Here is a 12,125-nt window from a genome sequence, read left to right on the forward strand (position 1 = left end):
TGCGCCATACCTAATGTCTGTAAATTTAGAATGAACCCAGGAGCCTCAGCCCAAGCTTGTAGTGAGGACCTAAATCCTAGTTTAAGATAATCTGTGCATCACTCTGGGTCAGTGAACCCAGAGCTAGGCCCCTGGGATCCCCAGTGAAAACAGTCCCCAGGGTGCTAGACTATGAGAGCCCTGATCTAGCTAACTCTTACCAAAGCTCAAGGCAGAGCCCCAGGGCAAAGCAATCCATAGTGTGCCAGACCTGATCAAGCCCATAGTGAGACCAAAAGTCCTCACCCAAGCCAAAGGCTAAACTTTGAGCCATCATCAGTCTCAAGGGATGATTGAATCAACAATGGGAGGTAGCTTTCAGAGTTCCCAACCCATAGGCAACATATCACCTTGGAAGAACTGAAACTTGCAAAAACCCAGAAATAAGGGCAAAGGCAGTATCAAGGAAGAACTGAAGTTTATTCCTGAGAACAGAGTCTACCTTTAAAATAAAAGTTAAAGTCAAGAAAAAGGCTAGGGGAGGGGGGGGACACCAAGACCATAGAAAATTTTTATGGAGACAAAGTGGGGACACAGAAGGGGACAGCAAAAGCAAAGCAAACATACTCAAAGCTCCAAAGAAAAATATGAATTGGTCTCAGATTCTGGAAGAGCTCAGAAAGGATTACAAAAATCAAGTAAGAGAGGCAGAGGAAAAATAGGGGAAAGAAATGAAAACAATGAAAGAAGAAATGAACCAAATGGAAAAGGAGGCTCAAAAGCTAACAGAAGAAAATTATGTCTTAAAAATTACAATTGGGTAGCTAGAAGCTAATGGCATCATGAGAAATCAAGAAACAATAGAAGAAAATCAAAAGAAAAGAAAAAACAGAAGAAAACACAAAATATATCATTGAAAGAACAACAGACCTAAAAATGGATCCAGGGGAAACAATTTAAGAATTATTAGACTACCTGAAAGTCATGATCAAAATAAAAGTCTGGATATCACATTACAAGAAATTGTCAAAGAAAACTGTCCCGATATTCTTGAACAAGAGCGTAAAATAGAAATTGAAAGAATCCACAGATCACCTCCAGAAAGAAATCCCCAAATGATGACTCCCAGGAATATAATAGCTAAATTCAAGAGCCCCCCAAGTCAAGGAGAAAATACTGCAAACAGTCAGAAAGAAATGCTTCAAATACCATGGAGGTACAGTCAGGATTACACAGGGCTTAGAAGCCTCCATATCTAGGTATCAGAAGACATGGAATATGATGTTCCAGACAGCAAAAGATCTAGGTTTACAACCTAGAATTACTTATCCAGCAAAACTGAGTATATTCTTTTAGGAGAAAAAAATGTTCATTTAATAAAATAGAAGATTTCTAAGCATTTCTAATGAAAAGTGCAGACCTAAATAGAACAGTTGATGTCCAAACATAAGACCCAAGAGAAGCCTAAAAAGGTAAATAAGAAAGAGAAAACTTAAGGGACTCAATAAGGTCAAACTGTATGTATTCTTCTTTGGAAGGAGGATATTTGTAATTCTTAAAAAAAGTTTATCAGTTTAGCAGGAGTACACAAAGAGAAAGGGTATGGAAGTAAGCTGATTAGAATGATATGATATGCAAAAAAAGAAATCAAGGGATAAAAATGAGTATTTCACTGAGAGAAAAGGGAAGGGACAGATGGCATAGAGTAAATTATCCTACCTAAGAGGCATGAAAAACTATTACAGGCAATGCTTAAACCTTACTCTCATTGTAACTGGCTCAGAGAGGAAAAAATAATCATACTCACTGGGATATAGAATCCTATCTTACCCTATAGAGAAGTAAGTCAAGAGCAGGAGGGGCATGATTATAGGAGGGAGGGGGAAGTAGGAGGTGGATGATAAAAAGCAAAACATCAGTGAGGAGGGACAGAGTAAAAAGAAAAAGAGTAGGATCAAAAGGGGAAAATAATATGGACCGGAATACACAATTGGTCATCATAACTGTGAATGTGAATGGAATGAAGTCACCCATAATTAAGAAGTAGAAAGCAAATGGATCAAAAACTGGAATCCTACTATATGTTGTTTACAAGAAACACATTTGAGGCAGGGTGACCGACACAGATTAAAGTTAATGCTGGAGTAGAATTTATTGTACATCTTCTAAAGTAAAAAAAAAAGCAGGAGTAGTGATCATAATCTTAAACAAAGCTAAAGTAAAAATAGAAAGAGATGAGGAAGGAAATTACATCTTGCTAAAAGGTACTATTAACAATATAGGACAATAGGAATCAGTTCGATGCAAAGCTTCATTGCAAGCAATGGGGAAGAAAGCAGAATGGAAAAGGGAAACCAATACAGCTCAGGCATACACACTAACATGGGGTACATGCACATAAAGACTGTACTCCTTTGGGGAGCAAGGAGACATAGGCCCATTCAGCAGAAAGGGGGATGCTTCCATAGGAAGGGGTGCTCCTACTGAGAGGATATGTTCTTGGTAGAAGGAAGGGGTACTCATCCTGGAAGGGAAGAGATACTCCAAAGTATTCTTCTGAGAGTGAATTTTTTATTATGTGATTTTGGATAGCCTCTATGGAGGTGGCCAAATTGCATAGCAGGAGTCAGGGCAAAATATCGTGGGGGGTTATTATGAGGAAGAAAGCAAGTTGGACATAAACAAATTATTATTTAGAGAACACAGTTTTACTAACCTTTGAAAAATATTATTGTCAGCATTTTTTCCATGAGTATATACTATAAGTTTAAAATCTCCTTTAAGGGGAGAGGCTGTCAGGATGACTTTAAAACCATCAGGTCTAATCTTATAACACTGGTTTCTAGGCACAGATTCTGTAAGCTACAGCCTCCCTTAAGAGAAAACCAAATTTCTTCCTAGCCACTACCGAAGTCAAGTATCGGGTCATCACCACTGACCAAACAAGATGATGCTGAGCACCAAAGGTGGAGAAGGCTTTGTGGGGAAGTCTGGGGCTTGCCCTGGTCCTGCTTGCCAATGAAGTCTAATGCTTCTTCTCAGACTTCAAAATTCAAAATAGGGCATCAGGAATTTGTTTCATCTATATCTGAGAAGAGAGACCAAGGGGAGAATCATTTGTTAAAGTTGAATCAGAAATTGAAGTCAAATTGGCACTGAAAAAAGACAGAGAAGTCATGGGACACAGATATGTTGAAGTATGGATTGGGTGTTGAAGCATACTGGTCAAATAGTCCTGGCACTGCCAATGATGGCTTTGTGTGCCTTAGAGACTCCCATTTGGCTGTAGCAAGGAAGAAACTGTCCCGTTTTTTTCAGAGTTGGAAATTATGTCAAACGGAATAATACTGCCGATGGACTTCCAGGGGACAAGTATGGGAGAGGCAATCGTGCAGTTTACTTCACAGGAAATAGTTGAAAAGGCTTTAAAGAAACACAAGGAAAGAATAGGGCACAGGCGCATTGAAATCTTTGAGAGCATCCAGGTAAAAGTTCGTCCTCATTAGGTTCCTCCTTGAAAGCTAATGTCTAGGCAGCGGCCAGGTCCTTATGACAGGCTAGGTGCTGGCAGAGGCTAAAACAGCACTGGGAGAGGAGCTGGGTTTGAAAGAATGAGGCAAGGTGCCTAGAGTGGAGGCTGTGGAGGCTGTGATGACCACAATGGGTATAATGATGGATATGGCTTTGGGTCTGATAGATTTGGAAGGCTTCAAAATTACTTTTTTTTCCGGAACGTCCGATTATAGATATGGAGATGGTGGGTCTACTTTCCAAAGTACGACGGGCCGTTGGGTGCCCATGAGATGCCTTACAGAGCTAATGAAAGGGATATTTACAATTTTTTCTCACCACTCAACCCTGTTCAAATACTCGTTGAAATTGGACCCAACGGCTGAGTGACTAGAAATGCAAATGCTGAATTTACTACTCATCAAGATGCTGTGACAGCTATGTCAAAAGACAAAGCAAAGAGGCAGCACAGATATATAGAACTCTTCTTGAATTCGACAGCAGGAGCAAGCAGTCCTTTGGGCATAGTTCCGAATTGCCCTCCAGAATGGTTGGATCAATTCACAACTCCACCAGCAAAGGGCATGCACTTTTAACTTTTTTTTTTTAAGTTAATGGAGACAATTGTGAGACACAATACTGATACTTTAGATTTTGGTCTTGGTGTTTGTATTAAATCCTGAGGCCTTCCAAAGGGCTTTAAAAGACTGTCTGCCCTTTGATCCAGCCATAGCACTGCCAGGTTTGTACCCCAAAGAGATCATAAGGAAAAAGACCTGTACAAGAATATTCATAGCTGTGCTCTTTGTGGTGGCCAAAAATTGGAAAATGAGGGGATGCCCTTCAATTGGGGAATGTCTGAACAAACTGTGGTATCTCTTGGTGATGGAATACTATTGTGCTAAAAGGAATAATAAAGTGGAGGAATTCCATGGAGACTGGAACAACCTCCAGGAAGTGATGAAGAGCGAGAGGAGCAGAATCAGGAGAACATTGTACACAGAGACTGATACACTGTGGTACAATCAAATGTAATGGGCTTCTCTACTAGTAGCAATGCAATGATCCAGGACAATTCTGAGGGACTTATGAGAAAGAACACTATCCACATCCAGAGAAAGAACTGTGGGAGCAGAAACACAGAAGAAAAACAACTGCTTGATCAGATGGGTCAATGGGGATATGATTGGGGATGCAGACTCTAAACGATCACCCTAGTGCAAACATCAATAATATGAAAATAGGTCTTGATCAATGACATTTGTAAAACCCTGCATGTCAGCTATGGTGGGGGGAGGGGAGTAGAGAAAGAACATGAATCATGTAACCATGGAAAAATATTCAAAATTAATTAAATAAAATTTTCAATTAAAAAAATTCTGAGGCCTTCATTTAAATCTTTCATTGTATTCTGATTTTCTTTTAGGTGTATTAGGCTAAGTGTTATATTGTTAAATAAATCTTCCTTTCATAAACTGGGGAAGAAAAAGAGGAAACCATCATGGTGGTTTCAAGACTACTAGGCACAATTTTATATTCTCTCTGCTACTTTAGGAGTTTTTTTTTACTAATTACTATTAAAAATTATCATCATAAAATCTTCTCACATATAGTTCATATATCCTCCAATTAGGGAGAAATTCTAATATTTGGAACAAGAGATTTAGATCTTTGACTCAATTAAATCCTGGAATATTTCCAGCTAGTCATTGGCACCTTCAATTTGCTTTCCCTGGCACAGAATTTACATAAAGATAGGCATCACAAAACATTTATAATCAATAATCAATCATAGATTTTTTTTAAACCCTTACCTTCCATCTTGGAGTCAATACTGCCCCCCCCCCCCAAATCTGCAAGTTACTGGCCTTTTCTGTCTTAGCTTCTGGCTCTCGGGTTTTGCCCTGGGGATGTCTTCCCCTCTGCTAGCACCCAGAGCTCCAGAGCTCCAGACCTCACTGCCAGGGCCTGGGAGCTCAAAAGGTAGGTCTGAGATACTCTTTTGTTGATGTAGCCCCCGATCTGGGATCCTGAAGTTGCCTATGTCCCAGTTCTGAGTCTGGTGGGGAAGGTGGGGGTCAGCCTGAACTTTTCTGTTTGCAGTTTTGCTTCCAATTTTCCCTTATATCATGGAAATCCACTCTGCCTACTTTTCACTTTGTGTTCAGTGGGAAAGCTCCTACTTTGATGCTGGTCCTTTTGAGGTGTCTTTTATTTTTTCAATCCTTACTTTCCATCTTAGAATCAATACTGTGTTTTGGTTCTAAGGCAGAAGAGTGGTAAGGGCTAGGCAACGGGGGTTAAGTGACTTATCCAGGTCACACAGCTCAGAAATGTCTAAGGCCGAATTTGAACCCAGGACCTCCTGTTTGAGGTGCCTTTTAAAGATCAATTTGGAAGGATATTCAGAACAGTTTCAGACTTTCTCTGCAACTAAGCCACCATCTTAGTTCCACCCCCTTCTTATGGACTCCTAACCATTTCTTTATTTTCTTTATTTTTTTAAACCCTCATCTCCCATCTTGGAATCAATACTGTGTACTGGTTCCAAGGCAGAAGAGTGGTAAGGGCTAGGCAATGGGGGTCAAGTGACTTGCCCAGGGTCACACAGCTAGGAAGTATCTGAGGCCAGATTTTGACCCAGGACCTTCCATCTCTGGGCCTGGCTCTCCATCCACTGAGCCACCCAGCTTCCCCCCCAACCATTTCTTTTTCCTAAAGCTTCTGCGTGGTGGGAGCTACCTTAGCCTGAGTAGCAAGGGAGGATGTAGTTAGTTCCATTTAGCTGGAATTGGTTTTCTGGAATGTTCTCTGCCTCCAGAGAAAGAACTGCAGGAGTCGGCATGCAGATAAAAGCAGACATTTCACTTGTTTATTTGGGTATCTGTTGGGGGATTTGGGTTTTATATGATTATTCACTTACAAAAATGAATAATATGGAAAAACGTTTTATGTGATAATACAGGTATAACCCAGAGTTAACTGCCTGCCAGCTCCAGGAGGGCGTGGGAAAGCAGAGAGGGAGACAAATTATAACTTCAGAAAACATATGTGGAAATGTATTACTTATACATGGTAAAAAGAAAAGAAAAGAATTGGCTTTGTGGCCATTGCTGGTGGGGTCTCCCCCTCCTTCACTACCCCTGCACTTGCCCAAGTCATCCATACATGGTCTGCTCAGAATATATCCTGTGTATCTACTGGCTTAAAATCTGCCAACCCTCCCAGAACTCTTAGATGTCCATTTCCATTTAGTCTCATATGGATCAGAGGAAAGGAAGTAAGGAGAAGACAGGAGCACATTTGTTTAGAGTCACACAGTACACTTGTTGGAGGAGACAACTGAAGCCAGGAAGGGCAGCTAAATGGCTCAGTGGTTAGAGAGCCAGGCCTGGAGACGGGAGCTCCTGGATTCGTGACCCTGGGCAAGTCACTTAACCCCCACTGCCTAGCCTTTACTGCTCTTCTTAGAACCAATATACAGTATTGATTCTAAGATGGAAGGTAAGGGCTTAAAAAAAAAACTGAAGCCAGGGGGTCTCTCCCAGTCCTACCTACCTATACCTTGTCCTTTATAATACCTTTGTCCTTTACATTCTCTCTCTCTCTCCCTCTCTCTCTCTCCCTCCCTCTTCCTTTCCCTCTCCCTGTTCCTCTCTCTCTCTCTCTCTCTCTTTCTCTCTCCCCCCCTCTCCCCGAACTCTCTCCCTCTCCTTCCCTCTCCCTCCCTCTTCCTTTCCCTCTCCCTGTTCCTCTTCCTCTCTCTCTCCCCCCTCTCTCCCTCTCCCTCCCTCTCCCTTCCTTTCCCTCTCTCTCCCTTTCCCTCTCTCCTCCCTCTCTATCCCTCTCCCCCCTCTCTCCTGTCTTTTCTCTCCTTTTTCACGCTTCTCTTTTCTTTTCTCTCCCTCACCTCTTCTCTCCTTTTCTTCTTTCATCCTTTCCTCTTTCCTTCTTCTCCCTTCCTCTTCTGTCTGTGTCTTGTCTCCTGTCCTCTCCCTCTCTCTCCCTCCCTCCTTCTCTCTGTCTTTCTCCAAAGAATTTCCTATTTGCCGAGGGAGATGACTGTACTCCTGACTCAGGAACATCACCCAAGTTTAAAGAGCCAATTAGGGGCAATTAGGGGCAGTTCCGTAAACCTGCTGGCTCAGATTCTTCCAGGGGTTCCTAGGAATCTTAGTATGACCCTGCTTCCTGCCCTCTGCTGACAATTGCTACAGGTCACTCAGGACCGGAACCCCGTGCTCCTCAGAGGAGACAGGCTGGTGTCCACATATTTTTGGTCTTTGGTCTTAGGCAATCGCCCAGGGGCCTGAGCTCTGGCTCTACCCTAGCCTCCTAGGTCTAAAGCTAGAAGAGACTTCTAAAGACAAAGCATTTCAGCCCCTCAGTATAGAGAGGAGGAAACCAAGACACAGGCAAGTAAGGTTGTAAGCCTCAAAGGTAGGATTTGAATCCAGTCCTTCTGACTCCACAAGCCAGTGGACTTTCTACCACATATCTCAACCTCGGCTTGGATGGAATTTCTACATGGGCCCACTTAGCAAGAAAAAAGAGAACAGAACTCCCTTGTCTACACTGTAATCATTCTCCCTCAGCCTGATTGCTCTGAATCCACACAGGATGCAAACAGGTACACACGCAGACACTCGGACACACGCATGTCTACTCAGACACACACACACATGCAGACATGCAGAGACACACTGACACATGCAGACACACACAGAAACATGCACAGAAGCACAGACAGAGACACACACTCAGACACACACACACATGCAGACATGCAGAGACACACTGACACTTGCAGACAGATATAGAGACACACTAACATATACACACAGACAGAAACACAAAGAGACATAGAGACACAGACAGATACACACAGGCATGCACACAGACACACGTGGATAAATACATAGACACAGAAACATACTGACACACACAGACACACAAAGACACACATAGAGCACACATACAGACACAAACAAACCCATACCCACACACATATACATACAGAAACACACAGATGGACACACACAGACACACCTAGACATATAAATAGATGTACACATGGACACACACAGATGTACACAGAAATACACACATGGACACACATAGACAACCCACACACATACACAGACACATAGACACACTCACAGATATACAAACAGACACACAAAGACAAATACAGACACAGACACACACACAGAGGTACATACAAACACACAGATACACTCACAGACACACACACAGACACACAGATGCACAGACACACACAGACATACACACATATACAGAGAGACAGACACAAAAACAAATAAACACACAGAGACAGAAACAGACACATATATAGAAACACATACACAATAGGCATAGACACACGCTGACATGCACAGACACACACAAACAGAAACATATGTAGAAACAGATACACACAGATACAGGGACACACTGACATTCACACAGACACATATATAGAAACACACAGACACATATATAGAAACACAGATGCACACACAAACATACACAGACACACACAGATACACATACATAGATGAACACACAGACAGAAACAGACACATATATAGAAACACACAGGCACACCGATACTAAGACAAAAACACACACATATGGACACAGGGACAGACAGATACACACTGACATGTACCAGACACACAGACACATACATAGGAACACACAGATAAACACAGATAGAAACAGACACATATGTAGAAACATACACACAGAGACATAGCAACACACAGACAGAAATAAACATATATAGAAACACACAGGCACAGATACACACACAGATACACAGACAGACACACAGACATAGGGACACACAGACAGAAACAGACACACAGACAGACACAGGGACATACACTAACATGCATACAGACAGAAACAGACACATATTATAGAAACATACAGGCACACAGATACATACAGAAACACATATATAGAAGCACAGACACACAGAAAGAAACATATATACACCTAGAAACACACCCAGACATGGGGACACAGACAGAAAGAGATACATATATAAAAATATATAGAAATACACACTCTGACATGCACACAGACAGAAACAGACACATATATAGAAACACACAGGCACACAGATACACACACAGAAACAGACACACACTGACATGTATATAGATACAAACAGAAATAGACACATATGTAGAAATATATAGAAACACACAGACACACAGATACATACAGAAACATACACACACACTGACATGCACACAGACACACACAGACACAGGAACACATTTTCATGCACACAGATACATAATCAGACAGAAACAGACATACATATAGCAATATATAGAAACACACACAGAAACACATAGACACACTGACATGCACACAGACACAGACAGAAATAGACACATATATAGAAATATATAGAAACACAGACACAGATACACACAGAAACACATAGACACACACTAACGTGCACACAGACACACAGAGACACACATTTACATGCACACAGACACAATCAGACAGAAACAGACACACATATAGAAATATATAGAAACACACACAGAAACACATAGACACACACTAATGTGCACACAAACACACACACATTTACATACACACAGGCACAATCAGACAGAAACAGACACACATATAGAAATATATAGAAACACACACAGAAACACAGACACACACTAACGTGCACACACACACACACAGAGACACACATTTACATGCACACAGACACAACCAGACAGAAACAGACATACATATAGAAATATATAGAAACACACACACAGAAACACATAGACACACACTAACGTGCACACAGACACACAGAGACACACATTTACATGCACACAGACACAATCAGACAGAAACAGACACACATCTAGAAATATATAGAAACACACACAGAAACACATAGACACACTGACATGTACACAGACACAAACAGACAGAAATAGACATATATAGAAATATAGAAACACAGATACACACACAGAAACACAGGCACACACTGACAGGTACAAACAGACAGAAATAGACAATATCTAGAAATATAATATTTAGAAACACACACAGATATACTGACACACGAAGACACATATGTAGAAACACACAGACACACTGATATGCACACAGACACCGAAACATATGCATATATAAACACACAGAAACACAGATAAACATACAGGCACACAGATACTAAGACAGAAACACACAGACAGATATGCTGACACGAAGACACATATATAGAAACACACAGACACACAAACAGACACATGTAGAAACACAGACACACACTGAAACAGACACATGTAGAAGCACACAGACACACAGAGACACACAGAGACACTGAAACATACATATATAAACACACAGAAACACAGATAAACATACAGGCACACAGATACTAAGACAGAAACACACAGACAGAAACAGACACATATACAGAAACACACACACACAGACACAGGAACACCCACCCACTCACAGCCTTGCTCTCAGGTTACCCGCACACACAACCACCTTCTATTTCCAAAGCAATATGAGAATCCCCAGCGTCCCTACAGGGATGGGCCAGGAGGGTCTTCGCCCTGGGGAGGGAGTCATGGTCAGGAAGAGCCCGGACTCCCAGCAGGCCCCGCAGGCTGAAGCAGCTGACAGCTTGCTCTGCCCGCCCTCCGCTTAAACCCTCAGGGCCGGTGACTCATCCCCCCAGAGGGGTGGGAGGGGCTCTCCTCGGCAGCAGCCAGTCGGCGGCGCTGGTCTGGACGCGGTCTCGGCCGTCTAACTCCGGGGCTCCGAGGCGAAGTTCATCTCTCGGTAGGGGGCGTGGCTCAGCGCCGTCTCTCCGGTGTGTGGATTCCTACCTAGCGAAAGAGGCGGTAGGCAGGGCAGGGGCGGGGCAAGCACTTCGCCTACTTGGAGAAGCTGGGAAGCCTCTCCCCTCGGATCGGGAGGCGCCTGGGGGCCCCCCTACCCACCCGGGGCTCAGGGAGCCTCCGAGAGCCCGGGGAGGAGTGACCACACCCAGAGCCTCTCCCACCTTACCTGGTGTCCGGTCATTTTTCAAGAAGCGATTCACGAGGGCGTCGTGCAGTCCAGGGGGCACATGGGGGTCCTCTTCATCGTCAGAAACAGCATCCGCGGGGCTCTGACAGGTCCTCTTTTTCAACTCTCAGCGAGCGGGAATGGGTAGATCCTAGCCAGACTTGGCTATCCGCGGCAGGACTTTGGACAGAGAAAAGAGCCTCAGGCTCTCCGTATCCCCACCCCATCTTGGAAGGCCGGCACCCCAGCTATAAGAGCTAAGCTGCAGGCCTAAGAAAGAGGCGGCTGGGGAAAGGGGGAGGCCTTCTCCTTAGCAGCAGCCGGGAGAGAGATGGTATGGCACAGGAAATAGAACACTTGGTTTGCCAGTGTTCTAAGAATGTCTCTCCATCCCTTCTATCCTCTGTGGTATAGAAGAATTAAATCTTTCAATAAATGCTTTATGGGGATGGGCCCTGTGTTTCTTTAATATTTTATATTGTTAATTTATTATGCACAATATAATAATTTATTATATTATAATAATTTATAATATAATTAATATATTATATATTCATTAAGTTACTTTGCAAATT

At 42.7% G+C, this 12,125-nt stretch overlaps 1 pseudogene; it reads left to right on the forward strand.

The window, feature by feature from the left end:
• The first annotated feature begins 2,926 nt into the window (after positions 1–2,926).
• LOC130457152 (uncharacterized) lies at positions 2,927–11,657 on the forward strand (annotated as a pseudogene).
• The last annotated feature ends 468 nt before the right edge of the window (positions 11,658–12,125 follow it).

The sequence above is a fragment of the Monodelphis domestica genome, chromosome 1, assembly GCF_027887165.1.
Source record: "Monodelphis domestica isolate mMonDom1 chromosome 1, mMonDom1.pri, whole genome shotgun sequence".
NCBI lineage: Eukaryota > Metazoa > Chordata > Mammalia > Didelphimorphia > Didelphidae > Monodelphis > Monodelphis domestica.